At 46.9% G+C, this 7016-nt stretch overlaps 1 non-coding gene across 1 annotated transcript; it reads right to left on the reverse strand.

The window, feature by feature from the left end:
• Nucleotides 1-4493: 4493 nt before the first annotated feature.
• LOC144502126 (U2 spliceosomal RNA) lies at nucleotides 4494-4684 on the reverse strand. The gene has a single exon (XR_013499273.1). It is a non-coding gene; the product is annotated as a U2 spliceosomal RNA (small nuclear RNA).
• Between the last annotated feature and the right edge of the window lie 2332 nt (nucleotides 4685-7016).

Here is a 7016-nt window from a genome sequence, read left to right on the forward strand (position 1 = left end):
TCATGGGCATTGGTGCCCATCAAAAACCTCTAAGTCTCAGCTCACCCTGTAGCAATCTGCAATTTGGTTATCAGTTCCTTGGAGAGCCTCAGTCTTTATTGACATTGATATTTGCAAGTAGCTGAGATGAGTTTACTATACTCTCAGCCACTCTTGTAGCCAGATTGTTTATGGCTGCTCTAGTTTAGCTTCTAGTTAATGGTGTTGATATTGGATTTGCATGATGGCACTGTTGAAATTTTGGGAAGTGTGGCTGAGTCTTTTTTTAATACTGTTGAAATTTTGGGGAGTGTGGCTGAGTTTTTTTATTTGAAATGATTGTGACCTGGTACTTTTGACATGAATGTTACTTGCCACTGGTTAGTTCATTTCCCTTTAATATTTCCACATAAGTTATAATTGATCCTGGATTCATTTTCTATTTTGGAACTATTTTGAGGCACTCTGCTAGATCATTTAAGAAACCTGCTGTCGTGTACTGTAACATAATTTGTGAACCAGACAGATTAGATCTCTCAAGTTGCAAGAGGTTACAAGAGTGTGAGAGGCCAGACAAGTGTGGAGTTTAGTTTTAGTGTGAGTTCAACCTGGACAGGAATTTTTTCATAATACTGCATTAAGTATTTGACCATTGTTTGGTTTTGCAAGAATTTGGTGAGCAAGTTTAGGCCTACACCACCTGCAAAATTTTCAAATGTGGACAGATGGCATGTTCCTTTATTTCATGCATCTCTAATTTCCTGTTTAATGCCATCCCCAACATCACCACCACAGTTTGGGGGTCTGTATACAACCCCCAATAATATTTGTTTCCGTTGGTGTTACTCAGTTCTACCCATAGATTCCAGATCGTTGGAGCTAATATCCTTCCTCACTATTGCGTTTATTTCCCCTTTAACCAGCAATGCAATCTCACCGCCTTTTCCTTTTTGTCTGTCCTTCCTAAATGCTCAACACCCCTGAATGTTCAGGTCACATTCCTGGTTACCCTGCAGCTATGTCTCTGTAATCCTGACTATATCATACCCATTTACATCTATTTGAATGATTAATTAATTCACTTAATTTTGAATGCTCTGCACATTAAAGCACAAAGTCTTAAGGCTTGTTTTTGAACATTCCTTGTCCCATTCCCATTATTTTTCACTGTGGCCGTTTGATACCGGCCCTTGATTTCTCTGCCTATTACTTATTCCCCTTTCTCTCTTTTGTTCTTGTACTTGTTCACCTTCCTCTGACTCCTTGCATATGTTCCCATGCCCCTGCCATTTTAGTTTAAACCCAACTCAAACACTCGAGCAAATACTCGAGGTGTCAGATCTCTCAGTGGGAGAGCATCTTGGGGATAGCGATCATAACTCTATCTCCTTTATGCTTGCATTGGAAAAAGAGAGGATCAGGCAAGCTAGGAAAGAGTTTATATGGAGTATGGGGAAATATGAAGACATAAGGCAGCAAATTAGAGGAGTAAATTGGAAGGAGGTATTCTCGGGGAAATGTACTGAAGAGAGGTGGCAGTTTTTCAAGGAATGTCTGTCTAGAGTTTTACAGGACAACGTTCCGAGCAGACAGGGAGGAGTTGGTAGGTTAAAGGAACCGTGGTGCACGAAAGCTGTGCGGGACCTAGTCGAGAAGAAAAGGAAAGCATACAAAAGGTTCAGAGAGCTTGGCGAAGATAGGGATCTAGATGAGTATACGGCTTGTAGGAAGGGACTAAAGGAGGAAATTAGGAGAGCCAGAAGGGGTCACGAGAAGGCCTTGGCAGGTAGGATTAAGGAAAACCCTAAGGCGTTCTATAAATATGTGAAGAGTAAAAGGATGAGACATGAAGGAATAGGGCCTATAAAAGGTGAAGGTGGGAAAATCTTTACGGAACCAGTAGAAATGGCAGAGGTGCTTAATGACTATTTTGCCTCGGTTTTCACAGAGGAGAAGGACCTGGGTGGATGTACTGCGGGCTTGCGGTGGACTGAAAAGATTGAGTATGTGGACTTTAAGAAAGAGGTTGTGCTGGAATCTTTGAATGGCATCAAGATAGATAAGTCGCCGGGTCCGGATGGGACGTACTCCAGGTTACTGTGGGAGGCGAGGGAAGAGATTGCAGAGCCTCTGGCGATGATCTTTGCGTTGTCGATGGAGATGGGAGAGGTGCTGGAGGATTGCAGATGTGGTTGCTATTTTCAAGAAGGGGAATAGGGATAGCCCAGGAAATTACCGACCGGTGAGTCTAACCTCGGTGGTTGGTAAGCTGATGGAGAAGATCCTGAGGGACAAGATTTATGAGCATTGAGAGAGGTTTAGTATGCTCAAGAATACTCAGCATGGCTTTGTCAAAGGCAGATCGTGCCTTACGAGCCTGGTGGAGTTTTTCAAAAATGTGACTAAACACATTGACGAAGGGAAAGCGGTAGATGTGGTTTATATGGATTTTAGCAAGGCATTCGATAAGGTCCCCATGCAAGGCTTCTAGAAAACGTGAGAGGGCATGGGATCCAAGGGGCTGCTGCCCTGTGTATCCAGAACTGGCTTGCCCAAAGGAGGCAGAGAGTATGTATAGATGGGTCTTTATCTAAATGGAGGTCGGTCACCAGTGGTGTGCCCCAGGGATCTGTTCTGGGACCCTTGCTGTTTGTCATTTTCATAAATGACCTGGATGAGGAAGTGGAGGGATGGGTTGGTAAGTTTGCCGACGACACGAAGGTTGGTGGGGTTGTCGATAGGTTGAAGGGATGTCAGAAGTTACAGAGGGACATAGATAGGATGCAAGACTGGGTGGAGAAGTGGCAGATGGACTTCAACCCAGATAAATGCGTAGTTGTCCATTTTGACAGGTCAAATGGGATGAAGGAGTACAATATAAAGGGAAAGACTCTTAGTACTGCAGAGGATCAGAAGGACCTTGGGGTCCGGGTCCATAGGACTCTAAAATCGGCCCCGCAGGTGGAGGAGGTGGTTAAGAAGACGTATGGTGTGCTGGCCTTTATCAATCGTGGGATTGAGTTTAGGAGTCCGGGGATAATGATGCAGCTATATAAGACCCTCGTCAGACCCCACTTGGAGTACTGTGCTCAGTTCTGGTCACCTCATTACAGGAAGGATGTGGAAAAGATTGAAAGGGTGCAGAGGAGATTTACAAGGATGTTGCCTGGATTGAGTGGCATGCCTTATGAGGATAGGCTGAGGGAGCTCGGTCTTTTCTCCTTGGAGAGACGTAGGATGAGAGGAGACCTAACAGATGTATATAAGATGTTGAGAGGCATAGATCGGGTGGACTCTCAGAGGCTTTTTCCCAGGGTGGAAATGACTGCTACGAGAGGACACAGGTTTAAGGTGCTGGGGAAATGTTAGGGGGAAGTTTTTCACACAGAGGGTGGTGGGCGAGTGGAATCGGCTGCCGTCAGTGGTGGTGGAGGCAAACTCAATAGGGTCTTTTAAGCGATTCCTGGATGAGTACATGGGACTTAATAGGATGGAGGGTTATAGGTAGGCCTAGAAGGTAGGGATATGTTCGGCACAACTTGTGGGGCCGAAGGGCCTGTTTTGTGCTGTAGTTTTTCCATGTTTCCAAATACTCCCCCATGGACATCAGTCCTGGTCCTGCCCAGGCATAACCCATCCAGTTTGTACTGGTCTCACCACCCCCAGAACCGGTCCCAATGTTCCAGGAATCCGAAACCCTTCTCATACCATCTTTTCAGCCATGAATTCATCTGAAATGTCCTGCTATTTCTACTCTGACTGGCAAGTGGCACTGGTAGTAATCTTGAGGTCGCATTTTTCAACTTACTTCCTAACTCCCTACATTCTGTTTTTAGGACCTCGTCCTTTTTTTTTTCACCTATGTCCTTTGTACTGATATATACCAAGAGCATTGACTGTTCAGAATCTCTTGCAGCCGCTCTGAGACATCCTTGATCCGAGCACCAGGGAGGCAGCATACCATCCTGGAGTGTTGTTTGTGCCACAAAAATGCATATCTATTCCCCTTACAATTTAATTCCCTATAACTATTGTATTCCCCCTTTTTACTCCTTTCCCGTGCAGTAGAGCTCACAGTGGTGCAATGAAATTGGCTTTTGCTGCTTTCCCTGCAAAGTCCATTCCCCAACAGTATCCAAAGTGGTATATCTGTTTTGCAAGGGAATGACAACAGAAGATTCCTGCACTGCCTGACTGGTCCTCTTGCTCTGCCTGGTGGTCACCCATGCCTTGCTGCCTGTGAAGTCTTAGCCTGCGGTGTGACTACCTCTCAGTACATGCTATCCATGACACACTCCACCTCATGGATGCTCCACAGGATCCCTAGCTGCCACTCCAGCTCTGAAACCCGGGCTTCCAGGAACTGCAACTGGAGACATTTCCTGCACGCATGCAGGCCCCAGATTTTTTTTAAATTCAATCAAATCAAGTCCAATTCAGAGTCTCAACAAGTGAGACATTCCCGATCCAAGCTGACAAGACAGGGCTCTCACCTCCGGTCTTGGGCTTGATCTACATGATCCAAGCTGATTGGAGCAGGCATTGCACCTCCTCCAAGGCTTGATCTCATTTGCATCTTAGCCAAAGGCCGAGATGCCGCTTTTAAAAATTGCTTCAAATGAAGCTAAAATGTAACCTAATGACTTCAACCAAGTACAGCATGTCAATACTACACTTGATCTTAGCCAAAAGGCCGAGAAGCAAAGCCCCAGAATTTTTTTTAAAATCCAATTCCGTCAAATCTGGCATGCAGACCCCAGATTTTTTTTTATTTTCAAAAAATCTTTATTGATAAAAGAAAACTCTCAAATAAGCCATTTCAAAATGACATATCCAAAAATTACAAACAGTGCAAAAAAACCCAGTAATTTTTACAATACTACATGATGCTTATTTACAGGACATTACATTCATTACATTTCGGTACTTGAAACTATATACATTCATTAGGTTTTACTGTGTGCTGTTGTTTTTCAGATGAGCACACAGTTACACAGGCCGAGGGTGTTCTATAGTTACCGGGCCCTCGGTCTGCTTTGGTTGAAAGGCTTTACACGGTGGCCTTTCCCTATTGTGCCTTTGCGGCGGCTGCCCCAAGCTTGAACGCGTCCCTCAGCACGTAGTCCTGGACCTTGGAATGTGCCAGTCTGCAACACTCGGTCGAGGACAAATTTTTCAACTGGATGATCAGCAAGTTTCAGGTGAACCAAAGTGCGTCCTTCATCGAGTTGATGACCCTCCAGCAGCAGTTGATATTTATCTCGGTCTGCGTCCCTGGAAACAGCCCGTAGAGCACAGAGTCCTGCGACACAGAGCTGCACGGGATGAACCTTGACAAATACCACTGCATCTCACTCCAGACCTTCTTTGCAAAGGCACATTCCACAAGGAGGTGTGCGACCCTCTCACCACCTCCGCAGCCGCTTTGAGGCCAGCGTGCGGTGGTGTTGAGACCTTGAGCGTGCATAAAAGATCTGACGGGAAGTGCCCTTCTCACCACCAGCCAAGCCAGGTCTTGGTGCTTGTTTGTGAGTTCTGGTGATGAGGCATTCTGCCAGATGACACTGACAGTCTGCTCAGGGAACCATCCGACAGGATCCGCCATTTCCTTTTCTCTCAGGGCCTCGAGGACATTACGTGCTGACCACTGCTTGATCGCCATGTGGTCAAAGGTGTGTTTCCGGAAAAAGTTCTCCACGAAGGACAGGTGCTGCAGTACGGTCCAACTACTTGGAGCGTTCCGTGCAGTGTGGCCAGACCTATCCTCCGCAACACTTAGGACAGGTAGAACCTCAAAAAGTAGTGGCACTTACTGTTAGCGTACCGAGGATCTACACACAACTTGGTGCAGCCGCACACAAAGGTGGCCATCAGGATGAGGGCGGTGTTGGGCACCTTTTTCCCTCCATTCTCTAGGTTTGTGCATCACTTCCCTCTGGACACGATCCATCTTTGATTTCCCGATAAATTTGAAGATGGTCTGGGTCACTGCTGCTGTGCAGGATTTGGGAATAGGCCAGACCTGCGCCACGTACAACAACACGGACAGTACCTCGCATTGGATCACAAGGTTTTTGCTGGTGATAGAGAGGGAGCGTTGCTCCAACAAACCCAATTTTTGCCTGGCTTTGGCGATGCGCTCTTCCCAGTTTTTGGTGCATGCCCATGCCGCTCCAAACCATATCCCCAGCACCTTAAGGTAGTCTGCCCTGACGGTGAAGGGGACAAAGGATCTGTCAGCCCAGTTCCCAAAGAACATGGCCTCGCTCTTGCCCCGGTTGACTTTGGCTCCCGAGTGTGGTGAACCACTGTAGTTGTCTGTTTATGTGATAGTTTATGTGATATGCCTGGACACGCCCCTGCTGCCTCAATCCGGGGCTCCGCCCTTTTCGGGGTATAAAGGTGACTGCCCTCTGCCCCCTTTGCCTCAGTTTGGATTAGCTATCGGTTCGGGTGTGCTCCAGTTCTTTGTTAATAAAAGCCTGTTATTTCGCAACAATGAGTCTTTGCGTAATCATTGGTGCATCAATTTTATTAACAAAAATTTTGGAATGGAGTAACTCCTGAAACCTGATAAATTGGACTTGGATCCACAGGCTGTTGGGGCCTCAAATTCTTTTGATCACTGGCTGCGCTGTTTTGAGACCTTCATCGCCTCCTCCTCCGCCGTCGTCGTAACCGACATCGATAAACTACACGTGCTCCACGCCCGCATCAGCGCTCACGTCTTCGCGCTGATCCGAGACGCGGAAACTTACCAGGAGGCAATCGATCTCCTAAAGAGCCAGTACAACCGGCAGCCGAATGAGGTCTACGCCAGACATCTGCTGGCCACTCACAGACAGCAGCCGGGGGAATCGACTGAACAATTCTTGCGCGCACTGCATGCACTCGGCAGAGCCTGCAACTGCAAGGCTGTTTCAGCCGCCCAAAACGCCGACTACTTGATCAGCGATGCCTTTGTCGCGGGCATCAGGTCGACCTATATCCGGCAGCATCTGCTGGAACAAGGTGGGCTGGACCTGAAGAAAACTATG

The sequence above is a fragment of the Mustelus asterias genome, chromosome 1 (assembly GCF_964213995.1).
Source record: "Mustelus asterias chromosome 1, sMusAst1.hap1.1, whole genome shotgun sequence".
Taxonomy (NCBI): Eukaryota; Metazoa; Chordata; class Chondrichthyes; order Carcharhiniformes; family Triakidae; genus Mustelus; species Mustelus asterias.